Here is a 13,268-nt window from a genome sequence, read left to right on the forward strand (position 1 = left end):
TTAATCTCGTACATTTTGTCAGTTCATTCAAACTAGATGAATTGTTTATTTTTTAGCACATCACATAACTAAGATTGAGTGTGAGATTAGCAACCAACAAACCTTGTTAGGATCACTTCCAAGCCTGTTTTTTAGACTCATGCTTCTTGATGTTAACGAAAGCTACTTTTTTTTTCATAAAAAATTAAGTGAATAAAAGAGAAATATTAAAATAATATCAACTAATAAATATGATAAAAGGAAAGTATCTATAAACACAAAAGCAAAAAAAATTTACTTGGTGATCAATATTTAGCATTGTTGTTCCTATAATGAACAATGATTGACACACTAAAAGAATTATGTAATTTGACAAAAATATAACAATAAAAGAAATCAAAATCAAAATAATTCATTGTCATAAAAAATTAATATAATTGTATGGACAAAAATTAATATAAAAAATTAATATAATTGTATTGACAAAAATTTACCTAATCATAAATCCATACATTTGGAAAGTAACCTCCTAACACTTTTAGCTTACATGATTTATATTTATAGTAAGAATTATAAAGTTTCTTATAAATTGAGAATAATTTATGCAAAGTAATTATAATGGGTTATTAGAAAATACATTTTAAAATAGTAAATTATGTTGGTAAATATCTGTGATTGTAATTAATATTTATATAAAAAGAAATATAAAAAAATATATTTGCAATTAATTAATTACGCGGTGGTCGAAAACTGGGTTGGCTTTGAAGGTTGGCAATAGTTTTTTAATCTCGAGAGAGTTTTTGGAAATTTTTATATAGAAATGTCTGAAATGAATTGAAAAAAAAAAATTTAGGCTGTACTAAGCTTTAAAAAAAAAAAAAAACTCACCAGGATCTCTCATTTACTTTGTTTTCTTAAATTCAAAACAAAAAAATCGATAATAAAATTATTTTTTTTAGGTAAGGTTACATATAATTATGTATGAATATTAATTGTATTAATTAATTAAAAATATAAATATTTGAAGATGAAATTTAAAAAAAAAAATTGAGTAATAATTCTTAATAAATTTGTAACTGATAAATTTTTTTTCTAATATTACGACGTATTAGAATATTTTGAAAATATTTTCAATACAATATTTTAATTTATTTTTCATATAAAAATGCAATAATAAATTATTAAATAAATTTTTTTGAGGAAAATAAAATAAAAATAAAAAACTAAAATTGTGATAAACGATGAGAGTCAAGGTAATTAATATTAAATATCAAGATCATTTTTATTAAGATCAAAGAATAATACGTGATTATTTGATATTATTTTTGGATGGATATTTTAGAGGTGTTAATCTTTTTTAATATGTAATCATTTTTTTGAACTTAAATTATTTTTTCACTCTAAAAAATTAATCTTTTAATAAAGTTTTAATTAATTTTAAGATTTTATTAAAATAGTAAATTTTAATAGGTAGACTAAAAAAAGATTAATGATGACTTCTTAATTTTTAAAATTCGTCTAACTGTCTTCAAAATCGTTATGACAACTTAGTTACTTAGTTGGAGATGCAATTTTTTGAGAGTATGGTAAAATTAATTTTGTATTATCCTTAATTTTGATTTAATGATTTTAATCGGTATTTAACTTTAATTTCCTTGATTTTGATTTTATTTTTAATTACAATAGTAATAAAAATAAAAAAAATCACATGCATTTCATTGTAATTATATCATTTATTCATTTATTATTGTATGTTTTGCATATATTATTCTTAATAAATTATGAGGCTTTTAGGATAAAGATTGCAATGTTATTTTCATCATCTCTCTCTCTCACACACACATAGAATGACACATTAGATTTCATACATGAGCTCTATATTCAGGCTTTGTCCCTATAAGAGAAAGCAAAATACTTATACTCTCGTAACGTGAAAACCTTTGGAATGTCAAGTGAAATACTTAATTCAGAGTAAACCCTTTTTCATTCATAACATGTGATAGATAAAGATAAAGGTGCTTTATTATTTTAATATGGATGATAGTAAGAGACAATTTAAGAACTTTTAGATAAATAACAATCCAAATCTAGCATATAATAAGCTGAAAGGAGCCAACCCTAGGTAAAACCATGTTGATCTTTTTGTAAGAAATCACCTTAATTATAACATGTAAGGGATTATATTTCTTGTTGACAACATGTTTTTTTGGATTAATAATAAAACGGTTATATATTACTACCAAAAATTAAAACAAAAACTTCAAAAAAAAATTTATTTATTTATTTTAAATTATTGTATGTTTGTCAAAATTTTATTTCTTCCATGGGTTTTTTTTCAAACAAAAAAAAATTACATTTAGAAAAAATTGTAAAAAAAGATTTTTTTTAAAGGATAAACTTTTTTTCTTTTTAAAAAAAATTCTTTTAATTAGATATTTTCTAAAAGAAAAAAAAAAGTCAAAATCACCAAAATTAAGGAATGGGGCTTTGGTTTGAGGCATTTTGAAAGGTTTTGAGACCTAAAAGTTAGTGGGAAGGACAATCAAGGAAGGGGGGAAAACATAGGAGAAACTGATGACAAATAACATGGCAAAAAAAGGTATTTCAAAAAGTGGAAGCCACGATATTTTAGCTCAGATCTAGGTCGTTTGAGGTTGTTTTAGGTTAAATGGAGATTAGAATAGTGATAAGGGGGTGGAAATGTTCATTTTTAGAGATTTTAGGCTTCGATCATTGCCGATGATCGATGATTGATGGTCGACAATAATAGATGGTGCTGGCACGATGGTCGAAAATTGGGTTGGCTTTAGAGGTCGAAGGAAGTTTTTGAAACTAGAGAGAGTTTTTGGGGAGTTTTTTTAAAGAAAGGTTTAAAATGAATTGAAAAATTTTTTGGCATTTTTAAGCTTGAAAAAAAAAACTTACAAGGATCAGTGCATGGATCTAGCCCAGTTCGAGTTTCGCACACCTGACCTGTTGCCTGGCTTCTCACATTAACCTTGAACAGATCAAGTTAAATTGATTCGAATAACTTTTGAACTAATAACGGGCTGTTGAACTATTAAAAAATCAAAGAAAAAGCTTTAAATTGCTGCATGAACCAGGAAAAAATGAACAAATCTCTTGAACCGGCTGACTGATCTGTTGACCAAGTTTGATAGGTTCTTTTGGGTAATTTCTTATTTTTTTATTATTTTCTTTATTTTTTTATAAGTTATTTATTTGGTCATCTTTGTATATTTAAAATTTAAATTTGTAAATAAATATATATTTTAAAAAATGTTAAAAAAATCTTTTTAAAGAAAAATTGAAAATCCTCAACGGATGAAATATTAAAGAAATCTACATACTGATTTTTTAAAAATCTCCATGTAAGAATATTTTTCTAAAATGCTATTTAAAATGCAGGAGTATTTAGAAATATATCCAATACAAAAGGGTTTTTATTTACTTATTATTTTATTAGTTTTAAAAAATAAATAATAAATAATAAAAGAAAAGATATTTTTAAAAGTAAGGTTATATATAATAATGTATGAATATTAATTGCATTAATTAATTAAAAATATGAGCTTCTAAAGATAGGATTTTAAAGAAATTCAAATAGTGATTCTTAAAAAATTTTTAGATAAATTTTTTTTTTTAATGTTATCAACATACTAGAATATTTGGAGAAATCTTCAATACAAGGCTTTGATTCAGTTTTAAAATAAAAATGACATAATAATTTTTTAAATAAATTTTTTTGTGAGGAAAATGAAATATAAAAAGTAAAATAAAAAATAAAAAAGGCTAAAATTGTCATAAAAAAAGCAAGTTAAAAAAATTATATAAATATATAAAAGCTAAAGCTTTAGGTAAAAAAAAAAAAAAAAGTCTTACTTGGATAACCCATATTTTTATATTTTTTATATGTGGATAGATTTAAAAAATTGTACTATGTCTTTTAATAAATGCATTTTAATTATTTAAAATATTTTTATTACTTAAAACATAATTAGTTAGATTAAATTAATTACATTTATTCTTTTTTAAATGCCCAATATTCTTACTTTATATGAACATACCTTATATGAATAAGTTGCAATTAACTTGGTTAATAATACAAATAAATTAAGAAAAAAACTAAATGGAAAGCTAAGTACTAATGAATATATTTTCATATCTTCTAATTAGGGCACTAGAAAATTTTTCTTTCTTTGCTTTTTAAGTACTCTAACATACATTATTATAAAATATTATTAATTTATTACATGATAATTTTTATACATTCCATAAATTACTCTTATTACTTCCATTTTTAGTTTTTAGTTAACTTATATAAATATATATAAAAAATACAAAGTTTTGGATAAAAATGGAAATAGCCTTACTTGGAAAACCCACATTTTTGACATGTGGACAAATTTAAAAAATTGTCATTTGTCTTTTAATAAATGTATTTTAATTATTTGAAATGTTTTTATTACTTAAAGAGTAATTAGTTAGACTAAATTAATTCCATTTATTCTCTTTTAAATACCTAATGTTCTTACCTTATATGAATAAGTTGCAGTTAACTTGGTTAACAATACAATTGAACTAAAAAAAAAAATTAAATGGATAGCTAATTACTCATAAATATATTTTCATATATATCTTCTAATTAGGGCACTAGAATTTTTTTTTTCTTTTTAAGCACTCTAATAGACATTGTTATAAAATATTATTAATTTATTAAATGATATTTTTTAGACATTCCATAAATTATTCTCATTACTTCCATTTTTAGTTTTTAGTCAACTTATTTTACATAAATATATAAAAGCTAAAGCTTTAGGTAAAAAAAAATAGTCTTACTTGGATAATCTATATTTTTTACATGTGAACAGATTTAAAAATTTATCATGTGTCTTTAACTAAATGCATTTTAATTATTTGAAAATGTTTTTATTACTTAAAAAGTAATTAGTTAGACTAAATTAATTATATTTATTCTCTTTTAAATACCTAATATTCTTATCTTATATGAACATACCTTATATGAATAAATTGCAATTAACTTGGTTAATAATACAAATAAATTAAGAAAAACAACTAAATGGAAAGCTAATTACTAATGAATATATTTTCATATCTTCCAATTAGGGCACTAGATTTTTTTTTTTTAAAAAAAAAAAACTTTTTAAGCACTCTAACATACGTTATTATAAAATATTTTAATTTATTTAATGATAATTTTTATGCATTCCATAAATTACTCTCATTACTTCCATTTTTAGTTTTTAATTAACTTAACTTATATAAATATATATATAAAAAAGCAAAGCTTTGGATAAAAATAAAAATAGTCTTACGTGGAAAACTCACATTTTTTAGTGTGGACAGATTTAAAAAATTGCCATATGTCTTTTAATAAATGCATTTTAATTATTTGAAATGTTTTTATTACTTAAAGAGTAATTAGTTAGACTAAATTAATTCCATTTGTTCTCTTTTAAGTACCTAATGTTCTTACCTTATATGAATATACCTTATATGAATAAGTTGCAAATAACTTGGTTAATAATGCAATTGAACTTAAAAAAAAAAAAAAAAAAAAAAAAAACTAAATGGAAAGCTAATTACTCATGAATATATTTTCATATATATCTTCTAATTAGGGCACTAGAATTTTTTTTTTCTTTTTAAGCACTCTAACAGACATTGTTATAAAATATTATTAATTTACTAAATGATATTTTTTAGACATTCCATAAATTACTCTCATTACTTCCATTTTTAGTTTTTAGTCAACTTATTATCATAAATATTAAATACCTTCAACACCTTACTAATCATTTATCTTATATCTTATATAAATATATAAAAACCAAAACCTTTAATAAAAAAGGCAATTTGTTCTATATAGATAATTTAATTTTTTGACATATGGAATGTCTTAAGTAAATAACATTTATACTCTAATTAATGGATTTGACTTGATAAATTTTTATTTTAAAATTTAAATATCAATATTCTTGCCTCCTATAAATATCAATATTCTACATATCTTCTAATAACTATTTATAATTATATAAACATATTAATTTACTAAAACCATCTAACATATATATATATTAACTTTAATATATTAGCTTTTGACAAAAAACCAAATAAATCAATATATATGAGCTAATATTTTATTCATTAACAATCTCAAATGATATCATGTGTTTTGATCTTAATCAACAAATTTTCCAATTTCTGTCCAAAAATTTGTTAACTATTCAATGGCTTTAATTTTAGTTTTAAAAACACTTTGATTATGAATATTTCTTAATTATTATTTTTTTTTTACAAAAAGTCTTATTGAACATTCAATATCTTCAATTTTTGTATTGAATTTGGTAAAATTTTCCAAACTTATATATTGTTATGAGATGGACAACGTTATCCAACAAACGTCCAAATTTTCCAATGAACTAATTTTATAAAACCAGTGCCTCGAGAAGACAAATGTAAGTAATTGACCTTTCCGTAAGTCCAAAATTCAATATATAAATTATTACTATAATAGAAAGCGAGCCTTCAACGGCATAGAATCACAACAGCGACGGCGATGGCAATTAGTCGGCCGTAATCAAGTTAAAAAAACAACAAAAAATTACCGACCAAAGGCCGTCCAATGTAAAGTAATAAGCCGACCTTGTGTGGCGTTCTTTGCAACTTTTGCATGCAGTAGCTTTCTTAATTAATTCTCACTATTTTTTTTTTAAATTTTAGAAATGTCATGATATGAAGGTGAATAAAAAAATATCTATTGTCAACAGCGGTATAATTTATTAATAAAATATTAAATTATTAATTTCAGTAACTAAATTCAAATCTTGATTTTTCAAATAAAGAAAAATCCGATGATAAACCAAGATTCTTTGAAAAGCACCTTGCTATGATCTAACAGCGGGTGTTCAATCTGGAAAATCATGCACCCAATGCCAGATGAACTAATTTTTTGATTAGTTGGTCACCTCCAGTTCCTCCACTGAAACATTGTCCTTGGTAGAATCTCTGATTTGGACTACTTCAAGTCCATAAGGGATTCTTATTCTTCCACAATGGTTGCTAAAGGAATCTGATCCCAATCCCATTACGCTGCGAAATGAAAATTAAAAAAAAAAAGAAAAAGGAAATGATAATTGAGAATGAGCATAAATGCCTTTGCCCTTTTTTTTTTTTTTTTGTTCCTTTCAAATCGCTAAATATATGCTCACCTTTCATTAAAAAATTAGATGGTCACCTCCAGTTCCTCCACCGAAACATTGTCCTTGGTAGAATCTCTGATTTGGACTACTTCAAGTCCATAAGGGATTCTTATTCTTCCACAATGGTTGCTAAAGGAATCTGATCCCAATCCCATTACGCTGCGAAATGAAAATTAAAAAAAAAAAAAAAAGGAAATGATAATTGAGAATGAGCATAAATGCCTTTGCCTTTTTTTTTTTTTTTTTGTTCCTTTCAAATCGCTAAATATATGCTCACCTTTCATTAAAAATGAGCATATATTTAGCGATTTGAAAGGAACAAAAAAAAAAAAAAGAAAAGGCAAAGGCATTTATGCTCATTCTCAATTATCATTTCCTTTTTTTTTTTTTTTTTAATTTTCATTTCGCAGCGTAATGGGATTGGGATCAGATTCCTTTAGCAACCATTGTGGAAGAATAAGAATCCCTTATGGACTTGAAGTAGTCCAAATCAGAGATTCTACCAAGGACAATGTTTCGGTGGAGGAACTGGAGGTGACCAACTAATTTTTTAATGAAAGGTGAGCATATATTTAGCGATTTGAAAGGAACAAAAAAAAAAAAAAGGCAAAGGCATTTATGCTCATTCTCAATTATCATTTCCTTTTTCTTTTTTTTTTAATTTTCATTTCGCAGCGTAATGGGATTGGGATCAGATTCCTTTAGCAACCATTGTGGAAGAATAAGAATCCCTTATGGACTTGAAGTAGTCCAAATCAGAGATTCTACCAAGGACAATGTTTCAGTGGAGGAACTGGAGGTGACCAACTAATAAAAAAATTAGTTCATCTGGCATTGGGTGCATGATTTTCCAGATTGAACACCCGCCGTTAGATCATAGCAAGGTGCTTTTCAAAGAATCTTGGTTTATCATCGGACTTTTCTTTATTTGAAAAATCAAGATTTGAATTTAGTTACTGAAATTAATAATTTAATATTTTATTAATAAATTATACCGCTGTTGACAATAGATATTTTTTTATTCACCTTCATATCATGACATTTCTAAAATTTAAAAAAAAAATAGTGAGAATTAATTAAGAAAGCTACTGCATGCAAAAGTTGCAAAGAACGCCACACAAGGTCGGCTTATTACTTTACATTGGACGGCCTTTGGTCGGTAATTTTTTGTTGTTTTTTTAACTTGATTACGGCCGACTAATTGCCATCGCCGTCGCTGTTGTGATTCTATGCCGTTGAAGTCTCGCTTTCTATTATAGTAATAATTTATATATTGAATTTTGGACTTACGGAAAGGTCAATTACTTACATTTGTCTTCTGGAGGCACTGGTTTTATAAAATTAGTTCATTGGAAATTTTGGACGTTTGTTGGATAACGTCGTCCATCTCATAACAATATATAATGATTCGAGATAGATAACCAACCGACTTTTTCATTTCTTAATTGCACCCAATCCAAATGCAACATATGTCAATCATTAATTTTAAAACTACCAATTACTTTTCAAATAAATGGATTATGGCCATTTAGGTGAAGACTTTAATACTTAATAAGGATAACCAACCCAAATTTTCATTTCTTAATTGCGTCCAATCCAAATTCAACATATGTCAATCATTAATTCTAAAACTACCAAGTACTTCTCAAAGAAATGGATTAGATGAAAACTTTAATGATTCAGAAAAGGACAACCAACCTAATTTTTTATTTTTTAATTGCATCCAATCCATATTCAACACATGCCAATCATTAATTCTGAAAACGACCAGAGTACTTTACAAATAAATGGATTATGGCCCTTTAGTTGAAGACTTTAATGATTCAACAAGGATAATTAACCCATTTTTTCATTTTTCAATTGCTTCTAATCCAACTTCAACAAATGCCAAACATTAATTCTAAAAACTACCAAATACTTTTCAAATAAGTGGATTATGGCCATTTAGGTGAAGACTTTAATGATTCGAGAAGGATAACCAACACACATTTTCATTTCTTAATTGCATATCCTATCCAAATTCAACACATGCCAATCATTAATTCTAAATAGTACCAAGTACTTTTCAAATAAAGGGATACTAGAATGATGCCGGAGCTTCACTTAAAATCTATTTTTAACATTTGATTAAATTAATTTACAAAAATATGAGAATATTTAAAATGATAATGAAATAAAATAAAATATTGAACAATTAAGGTTTAGTAACCAATCTCTTAAGTTTAGAGAACAATGTCAATCTTAGCATTTTACATTTATATGTCCCCTTCCAAGGCTTAACATTATAAAATGTTTAACTCGAGTAAGCTTTACACCTTCTAAGTGAGATGGATACAGTCAATGTTCAAGTAGTGCTTCACTCAAAGCTTTAAATCCTCTCCTAGTGAAAATTTTCAGTACAACTCATCCATAAAATGTTAATAAGTTAGAAAAGTAAAAGTTTTCAAGAACAATACAAATATTGAATACAATAGTTAGGCTATAGATCATTTAAGTAGATGAATACCTTTAGTTGTTTTTTCCTTAAAGTAAAAAGAATTTATTTTTCCTTCTTTAGTGTTCAAGCAAATAAAAAACCCACAATTATCGAAACATAGCATAATGGGGTATGAAGATATAACTATCATGGAAAAAAACTTTAAAGCTTTTACATTGCAAATTTTATTGAAATATAAGACTAACCTTAAAAATAGCCAATGAGATAGTAGTAAGCCAAGCTTGCACAAGGAAAATGTCATTCTTTTAGAAAAACAGAAAGTTTTGTGAAACCAAAGAAGCACAACTAATATCTTCAACAATAAGCATTAGGTATAGCATTTCAGTTTCAATGCAGAATACATTAACTTTGACAACAAAATAACCACAATAATTTTTAGCATCAGCTAGAGATTTCATGATATAAAAAGGACCATCATCATAGTTTTAAAGAAAAAAAATAAAAAGGCAAATGTTTCTTTTACTGCATATTAAGGCCAACAGATAGAAGCTTTTAATGGTTTTTTTACCCTTGTGTTTTTTATGGAGATGTGAGATTATTTCGTGCATGAATCTGACCCATAATGAAATGACTTGTATGAGGAAGACGTGCAGCGATAGAAGCTTTTAATGGTTTTTTTTTAACCTTGGCAAAAATCTCCAAAATCTTGCAAACTATGGGACAGTGACTGCGGTCCTTAACTAAGCAGACAACAATCTTCTTTAAGGGTTAGCCGAAGGATAGTGTGACAGAAAACAGACCTCTCAATGTGGACCAAGGCAAAGATGAAAAAGACAGGTAGCTTCTATGAGCTATATAGTTAAGAAGCAACTGAGTAATTAGCTCAAAGGATACATCAATAAAATAAACTTACCTTGCACTGTTGGCATTAATAGATAAAATGCGATTGTAAAAAATGTGTTTTCTTTCTACTGCATTCTTAAATTCTAATGCATTAATAGATACAAATACGAGTAAACAATAGTACAAACCACATCCAATGCCATGTGCAATAGCTTCCTTTGATCAAGTGTTTCCCCAGTAGTTGGCCTATTGTTTCTTTCTACTGCATTAATTTAGTCCTTCAAGTTAAAGTATCAATTAATGCAGTTATGAATGGCTTCAGCTGATGGCCATCATTATTGCATTCCCATCTGCATCCACTGCAATGAAGACTTGAGCAACTTTTTTAGTGCTTCTACTATGTTAACAAAAGATAGCCGTTGAGTAGGATTGCTGCAAACAATAAAAAGCAACTGTTATCAGGAATAGAAAACATGCAACTAATGTAAAAGAAAAGAGTGCAATAAGCAATTGCTAGCATTCTCAATACGACTTCAGCAATCCAAGAAATGCTTAGCACATGCATCAACAATGGCGCTTCTGAGATACCTATGAAAATAATTGTTTAGTGAAACTCAATCTACACATTCCAATTCTCTTTTATTTTAGCAAGTCTGCTAAATATCAACTTGCATCCAACTATAGTAACTTGTCCCTTTTTTTGCTAGAACTATAGTAACCTGTTAAGGAAACATCTAAGGCTAGCTGGTTGTATAACCTACCCAAACCCGCCCGCAATATCCCCCCCATGGTTTTGTTAAGGCTAATACATACACATAAAAGGTAGCTTTAGACATTTCCACAATTAATCTTTCTCATGATTAATTAATTGATATCTTTCTTGAGAAACATTTGCTTTCTCCACTTGTGGATTCAAATCTCAAATCATGGAATTGTTAAACCCATTCATCACATTGGAAGTAGATGTACAACTACCAAACTGTTTGTTAAATCCATTCATCACATTGTTAAATCCATTCAACTCGACCACTTCTCCAACTACCACCTCGTCATTACTACTATGGTTATCGCCTTTTGTAGTGCCATTCAAGTTAATCTCATCTATAACCTTTGTGGGGAATGTGGCAAAAGGTTCATTACCGATTCTGTCATCATGGAATGCAAACCAGTTAAAATTTGTGAACAGACTGCTACATTAAAAAAGCATGGGTTGTAATCTCCATTAATATAGCTACTTTAACAAAAGAATATAAACTGTACATTTGTAAAAAGCTAAGGCAATAGGAGGTTCTTGAACAACATTCACCCATATGGAGTTTCCATCATGAACCTCATCAACCAATTACTCCATTACGATGAGTAACAATAAGAAAACTCACTTTCCTTGGTCATCATCGAGCCTCAAAGATGATATGACAACCTCAGCAGATTCATCATCAAAGTATACATCCTGCAAATTGAATACGTATATTTGCTATCAACTTTGATGTTAAAAAATGAAAAAAATCCTATCTATTTGGTTTCTCCATCACTCATGCTGATTTTAACACATACCCCTAGGTTATGTTATCATCTATGTCTTTAACAGGAAAATAGAGAAACCTTTGGAAAAACAACCTATTGGCCTTATAATCAACCACAGAGAAAAAATTTCCATTAATTAAAAGAAATCAAAGTCACTCACCTCATCATCTCGACCAAGAACACTATGCTGTCAAAAGCAGATAAATAAAAATGCTACCATGCTCTCCAAAGCAGATAAATAAAAATGCTAGGTATAAAATACATGTAGACAAAGAGATTGTTAGAGAAGCCAAACTACATACTTCTTCATTATCATCATTCTCATATATTTTGTATTTAAAAGCTTGACTTAGGTTATTCGCTAAAGCAGCGACATCATAACCTCTATCATTAAAACCATTAAAATTTTTTCGGCCTGGCGGTTCCTACTTCTTATCACAATCCAGGTTGTTATGACTATGAGACTAAACAAATGCAGGTGAACAGAATAAAGCAGAGTTTTACATAATAGTAGCAAATTATGAAAGGGTATAAAAAGAGATATGACCTGTAACTTTGAAGCCATTAAGTATTGTAGGAACTGGGTTTGTTATGCTGCTAGTTTTTAGCTGAATAATCAGAAGCATCAGATTTGTTTCCATCATTTTCACCTCCATTCTGTTAAACACTTTCTCCTTATCTTCCTCGTCTTCACTTTCAATGTTGAAGCTCTGATCCAAGACCAAGTTTTTCATTCTCTTTAAACCTCAATCTCCTCCTGCAAAAATCTTAAAAACTCAATACATATTCTATAGTTAAACCATGTTTAATTCAAAGAACGAATTAGATAAAAAAAAGCTATGAAATAAAAGGAAAAATTACATCTTGCATACCTAAAATGGAAAAATTCAATTACTGGCTTATTTTGGCTGGTTGTTTTCAGTTTTCACCTAAAAATATATAATAAATTGCATGAGATTATGTAACGGAGTTGGTATATATTTGTTTGTCTGAAATTAAATAAAAAAACTAAAAATAAAAATAAATTAATCTTGACGAAAAGGAAAAAGATCAGTCAAGTTGTTCAAATATGGCACATTGCTTGCACAAGTGAAATGACAACAAAAATGGTCGATAATTGCAAAGAATGTCAAATATTGGAATTCAGTAATAATGAGATTGCACACTTAAAATTTGAAATTCCAATATTTTTAGGAATCGAGTTCGTAGGTTTCAAATTAAACTCTTTGTCTTAAACTTTTATATTCTTTTTAGTTTCTAAG

General features: G+C 26.9%; 1 long non-coding RNA gene across 1 annotated transcript; it reads right to left on the reverse strand.

Moving 5' to 3' along the window:
* Nucleotides 1-10,538: 10,538 nt before the first annotated feature.
* On the reverse strand, nt 10,539-12,941 carry LOC149511125 (uncharacterized). Its single transcript, XR_016334300.1, has 4 exons — nt 12,879-12,941; nt 12,554-12,763; nt 11,862-11,932; nt 10,539-10,914 (listed from the first exon to the last, which is right to left on the reverse strand). It is a non-coding gene; the product is annotated as an uncharacterized LOC149511125 (long non-coding RNA).
* Between the last annotated feature and the right edge of the window lie 327 nt (nt 12,942-13,268).

This window comes from Durio zibethinus, chromosome 26 (genome assembly GCF_047325235.1).
Source record: "Durio zibethinus cultivar Kanyao isolate XHJ-2024 chromosome 26, ASM4732523v1, whole genome shotgun sequence".
NCBI lineage: Eukaryota > Viridiplantae > Streptophyta > Magnoliopsida > Malvales > Malvaceae > Durio > Durio zibethinus.